Source organism: Heptranchias perlo, chromosome 16 (genome assembly GCF_035084215.1).
Source record: "Heptranchias perlo isolate sHepPer1 chromosome 16, sHepPer1.hap1, whole genome shotgun sequence".
Taxonomy (NCBI): Eukaryota; Metazoa; Chordata; class Chondrichthyes; order Hexanchiformes; family Hexanchidae; genus Heptranchias; species Heptranchias perlo.
This window is the reverse complement of record NC_090340.1, coordinates 45259129-45269870: the sequence shown is the minus strand read 5'-3', so window position 1 is coordinate 45269870 and position 10742 is coordinate 45259129. Positions and strand designations below refer to the sequence as shown.

Sequence of the window (10742 nt, the reverse complement as noted above, 5' to 3'; positions counted from 1 at the left end):
CCTCCTTTTCTTTACATCTTGGGTGAGAGGATTTTAAAAGATGCATCTAGAGAGAAAATTTAGACAATATTAATATTCTTCTTTAATTTTTGGATTGCATGAAAGTTACAAAATATAAATAACTGTTATCCAAGGCCAGTACAGGCTGTGCCTTCCCCAAACACCAAAACAATGTTTTGCAGTGTTTTCCTCTCATTTGGTAATTGAAAACCTTTCAGACTCAATGTCCTTCCCCCAACTTCCCTGACTCACGAGTAGCACAGCCACGTCTGAAAGCTGCTCATTGTTTCAATTAAACTCTGCTGGACTCCTAAAGGAAACACATTTACACAGCCTGCAAACGTTTACAGTTGAGATTAGAAAGATTTTACAGGTAAGATTTTTTTCTAATATTTCTATTAGAAATGAATTTAAAATGCTCTTCCTTTTATAATTCACCCTTTCGAGAAATCCTATTTGCTTGCTGTAGTCTGTGTAGAAACAGAACTGCACAGCAACCATTCCACTGCGCTCTGCTTCTGTCATAGAACTAAACAATATTTAATACCACAAATTAACACAATGTAGTACTTCAATTTGCACACAACGACTGTAAGAACTGTTCAAATATCTTCTATGCCAGTATGAAGACAGAAACACTATTATTTATTCAAAGAAATTGTCTTTCCACTGAATGTTGTGTAGCGGAAGCTATGATAAACATGATTTGCCCTCATCTCCTGTTGCCTTTTGATTCTAATATCTTGTTACAGCACATTGGTAGAGACATTGGGGCCTATTATTAAAATTTGTCTTCTATTCTGAAAGGGATACGTTCCACCCATGTATAATCTAGTGAATTTCTATGGCGTTTTGAGGGCAGGGCAGTTTTCAAGGTCAAAATTCCCAAAGCAGGGTTAAGGTAATGAATGTAAGACATAATTCCAAACAGTTCTCTTTCATGGCTCGGAGCTTTGATGAAAGAGATTCCTTTGGCCTGTGTGAGATCAGGATTATGCTTTTGGTGGCGTAAGCCTGGCACATTAAACATGGAACATCAAGGTGGCTGGCCTACAAAAAATACCCTGTGTAGGTCTACCACCAGGCTGAAGGCCAAATCCCAGATGTAGAAACTCTGAGGCTTGAGACAATAACTACTGGAGAATGGGATCTGGAGGCAGAGCGCATTAATGAGAACTTGTGTATCCAGCGTTTGGTGCCCAATTTGAATGGATTGCAGAGGGGCAAGCAGTTACTCCTGTAGTTCCACATCTTAACTGATTCAGTGGACTGGGGTGTGTGCCTATATCGTGATCAAGAGTAAAGTGATGATGAACTCACACATTTTGTAGCAAGCTGTGCCACCCAGAATGCCATTTAGGAGGAGTTTTTGGTACTTGCTGTCCAACTAGTGAGGGATCAATCCTGTGCTTCTTAGCTGTCTAAAAACTAACTCGTGGCTATTTTCCTTGGTCAGTGGGGGGGAGGAGATAAATGGAGTCTCTTGGTGTTAAGTTGGCTGCAGGAAGACCTGCCCAGCATTAGGACATTGGAAGTGAGCTAATAATCCAATACTGTCAGGCAGGTTCATAGAATTCCAGGCAGCTGTTGATAATTGATTAGCCAGCTTTGTAATTGATATGATTTGGAAGGGCCAGGGTCAATAGACCTATCACTGGGGATGGGATTCTTCCCACTTGGCTCCAGATAGCCCTGCAAATCAATACCCATGTGGGTACTTAAGAACATAAGACTATAAGAATCAGGAGCAGGAGTAGGCCATATGGCCCCTTGAGCCTGCTCCGCCACTCAATAAAATCGTGGCTGATCTTCGACCTCAACTCCACTTTCCCGCCCAATCCCCATATCCCTTGATTTCCCCTAGAGTCCAAAAATCTATCGATCTCAGCCTTGAATATACTCAACGACTCAGCATCCACAGTCCTCTGGGGTTGAGAATTCCAAAGGTTCACAACCCTTTGAGTGAAGAAACTCTTCCTCATCTCAGTCTTAGATGGCTGACCCCATATCCTGCGACTATGCCCCCTAGTTCTAAACTCTCCAGCTAAGGGAAACAATCTCTCACATCTACCCTATCAAGCCCCCTCAGAATCTTATATGTTTCAATGAGATCACGTCTCATTCATCTAAACTCCAGGCCCATTCTACTCAATCTCTCCTCATAGGACAACCCTCTCATCCCAGGAATCAATCTAGTGAACCTTTGTTGCACCGCCTCTAAGGCAAATATATCTTTCCTTAGATAAGGAGACCAAAACTGTACACAGTATTCCAGATGAAGTCTCACCAAAGCCCTGTACAATTGTAGTAAGACTTCCTAACTCTTGTGCTCCAACCCCCTTGCAATAAAGGCCAACATGTCATTTGCCTTCCTAATTGCTTGCTTTATCTGCATGCTAACTTTTTGTGTTTCTTGTACGAGGACACCCAAATCTCTCTGAAACCAATGTTTTATAGTTTCTCATCATTTAAAAAATATTCTGTTTTTCTATTCTTCCTACCAAAGTAAATAACCTCAAATTTCCCCACATTATACTCCATCTGCCACTCACTTAACCTGTCTATATCCCTTTGCAGACTCTTTGTGTCCTCCTCACAGCTTACTTTCCCACCTAACTTTGTGTCGTCAGCAAACTTGGATACATTACACTTGGTCCCTTCATCTAAGTCATTAATATAGATTGTAAATAGCTGAGGCCCAAGCACTGATCCTGCGGCATCCCACTAGTTAAAGCCTGCCAACCTGAAAATGACCCATTTATTCCTACTCTCTCTTTTCTGTCCGTTAACCAATCCTCTATCCATGCTAATATATTACCCCCAACCCCATGAGCCCTTACCTTGTGTAACAACTTTTTATGTGACACCTTATCGGATGCCTTTTGAAAATCCAAATATATTACATCCACTGGTTCCCCTTTATCTACCCTGCTAGTTACACCCTCAAAAAACTCTAATAAATTTGTCAAACACAATTTCCCTTTCATAAAACCATGTTGACTCTGCCTAATCATATTATGATTTTCTAAGTGCCCTGTTACCACTTCCTTAACAATGGATTCCAGCATTTTCCTGACGACTGATGTCAGGCTAACTGGTCTGTAGTTCTGTTTTCTCTCTCCATCCTTTCTTGAATAGCGGGGTTACATTTGCTACCTTCCAATCCGCTGGGACTGTTCTAGAATCTAGGGAATTTTGGAAGATCACAACCAATGCATCCATTATCTCTGCACCCACCTCTTTTAGAACCTTAGGATGTAAGTCATCAGGTCCAAGGGATTTATCAGCTTTTAGTCCTATTAGTTTCTCCAGTACTTTTTCTCTACTGACATTAATTACTTTAAGTTTCTCACTCCCATTAGCCCCTTGGTTCCCCACTATTTCTGGTACGCTTTTTGTGTCTTCTATTGTGAAGACAGATACAAAATATTTGTTTAACATCTCTGCCATTTCCTTATTCCCCATAAAATGTCTCCTGTCTCAGCCTCTAAAGGACCAACGTTTACTTTTGCTACTCTCTTTCTTTTTACATACTTATAGAAGCTCTTACAATCCATTTTTATATTTCTTGCTAGTTTACTTTCATATTCTATTTTCTCCCATTTTATCAATTTTTAGGTCATCCTTTGCTGGTTTCTAAATCTTAGGATCATCTTAGCTTAAAACGCCCACCACCACCTTCCCAAGGGCAACTAGGAATGGGCAATAAATGCTGGGCTTGCCAGTGACGTCCACATCCCGAGATTGAATTTTTAAAAAAGTAATAGGAAGCTTCCAGTGCTTTATGCTGGTAAGCTGCACAATTTTAACTGGTTAAAGTCCAATAGTAGACCCTCATACCCTTGGAAGCCTTGGCTCTCACCAACCTGCACCTAAGTTCTCTGGGCTGAAGCAAGTAGAGTCTACCCTTATGCAGAGAGTTGTGCACTCCATTTTGGATTGTCAAGAGCTGTACTTGACTGAATTTCTCAATAGTAGGGGTGGGATGGGGGAATCATCACCTGTGACCGAAGTCTCTTCCATGTTATGGGCTGTGTTACAAGTTTTAGATCTGTCTTAAATATTATCTCAGGTGCAGTGGTGTTGATCACCCACTTAAGCGGTCCGAGTGTCATATGTTCGGGAGTGTGCCCAGACAGCTCAATTTCTAATGATACAATAGCTTAATCCAGGATTATAACAATAGGACCCCACAGTGATCTGAACTGGATTTCATCACCAGTAATTTCCGTGCAGCAGGTGCCCCACTCAGGAACAGGTTAAAATGGCATCAGGCTTCCATGCATGCCATGGGACCCCAATTTGTATTTATTAATGAGGATCCCACTGGAAAAAATAGTTAAAATAGGGAATTGGTAGGGAAATGGAGATGTTCCATTTTACCTGTTCGCCGGCTCATTTCCCAACAATTCCCCTGTGAGTTGTAACATTCCACAAGCTGGTTCATCTGACTTTAATATACATCTTCAATGCCTGTAGCCTGTGGCCTTTCTTTTCGAAAGTGCAGTTTTACTTTTGTTTTAAAGCACAATCCTTAAACGTAACTCAATCCCCAAATCCTTTCCATGAAGAAAGATCAAATATCCTGAAACGTGACAGGCTGTCTTCTCCTTTTAAAAAAATTTAAAAAGTGAGAATGGCCTCTGGTTGCTATGATGTACAGTACAACCCAGGTGTCAGGAGGCAAACTGTAATGGCAGGTTCATGAAGCAAGGAATCGCATACCATGTGATGCTTTTAGTGGAGTCTATGCATGTAAGGCTGTACAGGAATAAACACTTGCAGTGGATGACTGGAGGTGTAAAGAACACTGCAGTACCTCCTAGACATTAGGATTAGCTCTTGAAGCACTTCAATATAGTGGGGGGAAGGTGGTTGCAAGTAGCAAACATGCTTAGTGCAGTATTATTGGAAGGTGCAGCTTTCTGGTCTCATCTTGCCTGACTTGAAATATACTACAACCATATTATTTCCCTACAAGGCAGCAGCATTACTGTTCTTTTACCTTGCTGCTACCTGGTTTTGCCTGCTTTCCAACACGTATTGTGTCATTTAATGACTCAGTGAGCGGGCTGGATGTGAAAGCAAAGGACAGGAAAAGTCCAGCTGGTCCATCAAGCCTATGAAATGAAATACCTCCTTATATCTAACATAGTTCCATACTTATGTAACCTACACTAATTTCCCAGGGCCCTCCCTATTCTATTAAATTCAAATAGTCTATCCACATGGACCAAATCTAATCCTTTCATTATTTTAAAGACATGAATCAAATTTCCTTAAAGTCTATGCTTTTTTAGAGTGAAAAGCCCCAGTTCTTGTAAGAACATAAGAAATAGGAGCAGGAGTAGGCGATACGGCCCCTCGAGCCTGCTCTGCCATTCAATAAGATCATGGCTGATCTTCGACCTCAACTCCACTTTCCCGCCCGATCCCCATATCCCTGATTCTCTAAGCTTATCATGGAAATTAAGGGCCTTTAAACTGGGTATCAATCTAGGGACCCCTCCTGTGAACCTTTTCCAGGACTTCTTAATCGCCGACCATGTGAGGGACCAAAACTGAACACAGTGTTCTAAATGAGGCCTAACTAAGGCCATTCACAAAGACAATATTGTATTTTTTGTTTTGCATTTAATCATTCTGGCAAAACATCCTAGTGCTCTATTTGCTTTTGCAATAGCCTGGTGACACTGGTTGTGAACCTTCAGAGATTCATATACTATAAAACTTAGGTCTTTCTCCTGCTCAACAGCCTTAAGTTCACAACTCTGCATGGTGCACTCAGGCTTGGTGTTAGCCCTATCCATGTACATAACATTGCATTCATCTGTATTAAATGATGTCTGTCAGATGTGAGCTCTTACCCCTCAACGTATCTAGATCTGCCTTTCTTTATTTTTCTCATCTAAGATCCTAACACCCTCACAAATCTTTGTATTATCCTCAAACTTGCAGACAGTTCCCCCGACACCTATATCCAGATCATTGATAAAGATGGTGAAGAGTAACAGGCTTAACACCGATCCCAGCGGGATTCTACTAGTAATTGATCCTCGCATAGAACCACTGCCATTAATAATAACTTTCTGCCTACATGAATGCAATCAATTCCTTATCAAACCCAAACTTTGCCCACCAATCCCACAGGACTGTATCTTTTTAAGTAGCCTATTTTGTGGCACACAATAGGCTACATTTTGAAAACGAAGGTGTACAATGTCAACCAGGCTACCGACATCCATCAACCTCGTAACTCCCTCAAAAAAATTCAACCAGGTTGGTGAGACATGACCTTTTCATGAGACCCTCTCATGTTGAACATCTCTAATAATCCCTTCTCTCTAATGATCCGTTCTAGCATTTTGTCTAAAACCGAAGTCAAGCTAATGGGCCTGTAGTTCCCTGGTTCTGACTTATTGCCCTTTTTATAAATAATGGCCTTGAATTTCCTTGAATTTTTTTCTGCTGTGCCACCGTAACTTCGCCAGGAATGCAGCGGAAACCCTTAAACGGGATTTCCACCACACCTGGTGCAGTTACGACATCGCAGTGGCAGATAGTTAAAGGAAATTCAGGGCTGTTGGCACCACATGGGCCAACCTCTAGTCCATGGGAACAATCTCAGACTTTTGTGAGCTGTTAAATATATGAGACACTGTTGCCTTGTTTGTGCCTACTTCAGCACATGATGCTGGGCACTCCCCCAGCATGTCCCATGGTCGGTGTGGCAGCAGACCATTGGCCATCAATTTTGTTTTGAAGCCCTGTGTCAAAATTATCTCAATCTCCCCATATTGTTTTAATTTATTCGTTCATGGGATGTGGGCGTCGCTGGCGAGGCCGGCATTTATTGCCCATCCCTAATTGCCCTTGAGAAGGTGGTGGTGAGCCGCCTTCGTGAACCGCTGCAGTCCGTGTGGTGAAGGTTCTCCCACAGTGCTGTTAGGAAGGGAGTTCCAGGATTTTGACCCAGCGGCGATAAAGGAACGGCGATATATTTCCAAGGCAGGATGATGTGTGACTTGGAGGGGAACATACAGGTGGTGTTGTTCCCATGTGCCTGCTGCTTTTGTCCTTCTAGGTGGTCTAGGTCGCGGGTTTGGGAGGTGCTGTCGAAGAAGCCTTGGCGAGTTGCTGCAGTGCATCCTGTGGATGGTACACACTGCAGCTACTGTGCACCGGTGGTGAAGGGAGTGAATATTTAGGGTGGTGGATGGGGTACCAATCAAGCGGGCTGCTTTGTCCTGGATGGTGTCGAGCTTCTTGAGTGTTGTTGGAGTTGCATCCAGGCAAGTGGAGAGTATTCCATCACAATCCTGACTTGTGCCTTGTCGGTGGTGGAAAGGCTTTGGGGAGTCAGGAGGTGAGTCACTCGCCGCAGAATACCCAGCCTCTGACCTGCTCTTGTAGGCACAGTATTTATATGGCTGGTCCAGTTTAGTTTCTGGTCAATGGTGACCCCCAGGATGTTGATGGTGGGGGATTCGGCAATGGTAACGCTGTTGAATGTCAAGGGGGGGTGGTTAGACTCTCTCTTGTTGGAGATGGTCATTGCCTGGCATTTGTCTGGTGCGAATGTTACTTGCCACTTATCAACCCAAACCTGGATGTTGTCCAGGTCTTGCTGCATGCGGGCTCGGACTGCTTCATTATTTCAGGGGTTGCGAATGGAACTGAACACTGTGCAATCATCAGCGAACATCCCCATTTCTGACCTTATGATGGAGGGAAGGTCATTGATGAAGCAGCTGAAGATGGTTGGGCCTAGGACGCTGCCCTGAGGAACTCCTGCAGCAATGTCCTGGGGCTGAGATGATTGGCCTCTAACAACAACTACCATTTTCCTTTGTGCTAGGTATGACTCCAGCCACTGGAGAGTTTTCCCTCTGATTCCCATTGACTTCAATTTTACTAGGGCTCTTCCGTGCCACACTCGGTCAAATGCTGCCTTGATGTCAAGGACAGTCACTCTCACCTCACCTCTGGAATTCAGCTCTTTTGTCCATGTTTGGACCAAGGCTGTAATGAGGTCTGGAGCCGAGTGGTCCTGGCGGAACCCAAACTGAGCATCGGTGAGCAGGTTATTGGTGAGTATTGAATCTGGACAAGAGAGTTTCCTGTATGTTAGAGCCTAAGGCTTCAAATAGTCCCAGTCAGAGCACTGCGGAGAGAAATTGCCACTGGCCTTACAATTACTGTCTGTGGGTGCACCACATCAGATAGTCTTGGAGCTGGCATGTAGCCCATGGTATATTAAAGATCAGTTAAGTGGATTAGCACTATTACATACATGTGGGAAGTGGACCCCTCCATAGTTACCACCAGGCCTTGAAGAGTGCTTTGCACATTTTCAAATGATTGCACAAAATTTTGGTGCTCAGATAGCGACCTTCTTTTAGACTCCTGTGAGGGTTTAGTAGTTAAGGAAGAACTTGAGCTGGCCCTCCAGTCAGCAGGTTGCTATTCTTCTACTACCATCTCCACTTGCTTTTCCTCACTTGAATCCAGTGCTTTAGCCATTGTTACTTCCTCACACTTAACTAGCTAAATCCTTCTCCCGGTCCGGGAAGGCCACGATTTTAAAATTCTCATCCTTGTTTTCAAATCCCTCCATGGCCTCGCCCCCTCCCTATCTCTGTAATCTCCTTCAGCCCTACAACCCTCCAAAATCTCTGCGCTCCTCCAATTCTTGCCTCTTGCACATCCCTGATTTTAATCGCTCTATCATCGGCGGCTGTGCCAATCAGCTACCTAGGCCCTAGGCTCTGGAATTCTCTACCTAACCTCTCTACTTCACTCTCTTCCTTCAATATCCTCCTTAAAACCTATCTCTTTGACCTAATATCTCCTTATGTGGCTCGATGTCAAATTTTGTTTGAAAATCGTTCCTGTGACATGCCTTGGGATGTTTTACTATGTTAAAGGCGCTATATAAATGCAAGTTGTTATTGTTGGTGTACCTGTGCTGGTGCTTATACAAGATGGAGTGAGTGCTGCAGAGTACCGTGAACTGCAGGCTTCTTTACTGTCACTACGAGGTGTGGTTATCATCTTTGCCCATAGAAAGAGAAGGGGAGCAGGTATTAGAATGGCAGCAGCAAAAAAACCTCTTTAAACAGAGTAGCTGCTAATATATTATATATCCTGCTGCAGTGTATGCCTATACTTTACTGAGTGAATGAGTAAGGAGAGGAAGAATAATAAGCAAATTACAGGAGCAAATGATAGTAGTGGCCCTGACCTTATAGGAGGTCTCCCTTCCCTCTGTCCCCTACTTCATCTATAGCCTCTGGGCAGGATTTCAAGAGTGTATCTCATTGCTTCTTTGGGCTCTGGGTTCAGCATTTTAGAAATTAACTTGCTTTGTGGGCACAACTTTAAAGATTTACATGGAGCAATATTTTTTTTATTCGTTCATGGGATGTGAACGTCACTGGCAAGGCCAGCATTTATTGCCCATCCCTAATTACCCTTGAGAAGGTGGTGGTGAGCCGCCTTCTTGAACCGCTGCAGTCCGTGTGGTGAAGGTTCTCCCACAGTGCTGTTAGGTAGTGAGTTCCAGGATTTTGACCCAGCAATGAAGGAACGGCGATATATTTTTAAGTTGGCAGCCCCACCCAGTTTCTCTGTATCTACCCTATCAAATCCTTTTAACGTTTTAAACAGCCCAAGCCTGGATGTTGTCCAGGTCTTGCTGCATGCGGGCTCGGACTGCTTCATTATCAGAGGGGTTGCGAATGGAACTGAACACTGTGCAATCATTAGCGAACATCCCCTTTTCTGACCTTATGATAGAGGGAAGGTCATTGATGAAGCAGTTGAAGATGGTTGGGCCTAGGACACTGCCCTGAGGAACTCCTGAAGCAATGTCCTGGGGCTGAGATGATTGACCTCCAACGACCACTACCATCTTCCTTTGTGCTAGGTATGACTCCAGCCATTGGAGAGTTTTCCCCCTGATTCCCTTTGATTTGAATTTTACCAGGGATCCTTGGTGCCACACTCGGTCAAATGCTGCCTTGATACCAAGGGCAGTGTACTCTCACCTTACCTCTGGAATTCAGCTCTTTTGTCCATGTTTGGACCAAGGCTGTAATGAGATCTGGAGCCAAGTGGTCCTGGCGGAACTCAAACTGAGCATCGTTGGGCAGGTTATTGGTGAGTAAGTGCCGCTTGATAGCACTGTCGACGACACCTTCCATCACTTTGCTGATGATTGAGAGTAGACAGATGGGCCGTAATTGGCCGGATTGGATTTGTCCTGCTTTTTGTGGACAGGACATACCTGGGCAATTTTTCACATTGTCGGGTAGATGCCAGTGTTGTAGCTGTACTGGAACAGCTTGGCTAGAGGCGCAGCTAGTTTCGGGGCACAAGTCTTCAGCACTACAGCCGGGATTTTGTTAGGGCCCATAGCCTTTGCTGTATCCAGTGCACTCAGCCGTTTCTTGATATCACGTGGAGTGAATCGAATTGGCTGAAGACTGGCTTCTGTGATGGTGGGGATATCGGGAGGAGGCCGAAATGGATCATCCACTCGGCACTTCTGGCTGAAGATGGTTGCAAATGCTTCAGCCTTGTCTTTTGCACTCACATGCTGGACTCTGCCATCATTGAGGATGGGGATGTTCACAGAGCCTCCTCCTCCTGTTAGTTGTTTAATTGTCCACCACCATTCATGACTGGATGTGGCAGGACTGCAGAGATTTGATCTGATTCGTTGGTTGTGGAATCGCTCA

General features: G+C 44.0%; 1 protein-coding gene across 2 annotated transcripts in view; it reads left to right on the top strand.

The window, feature by feature from the left end:
- The first annotated feature begins 234 nt into the window (after positions 1-234).
- Positions 235-10742, top strand: part of chst6 (carbohydrate sulfotransferase 6) — a 36267-nt gene continuing 25759 nt past the window's right edge. The window contains exon 1 of one of the 2 annotated variants that reach the window (XM_067998067.1): positions 235-373. The gene's annotated coding sequence lies outside the window, so the exon portion shown is untranslated. The remainder of the gene's footprint in view (positions 374-10742) is intronic. The other variant, XM_067998065.1, reaches the window with a different exon arrangement.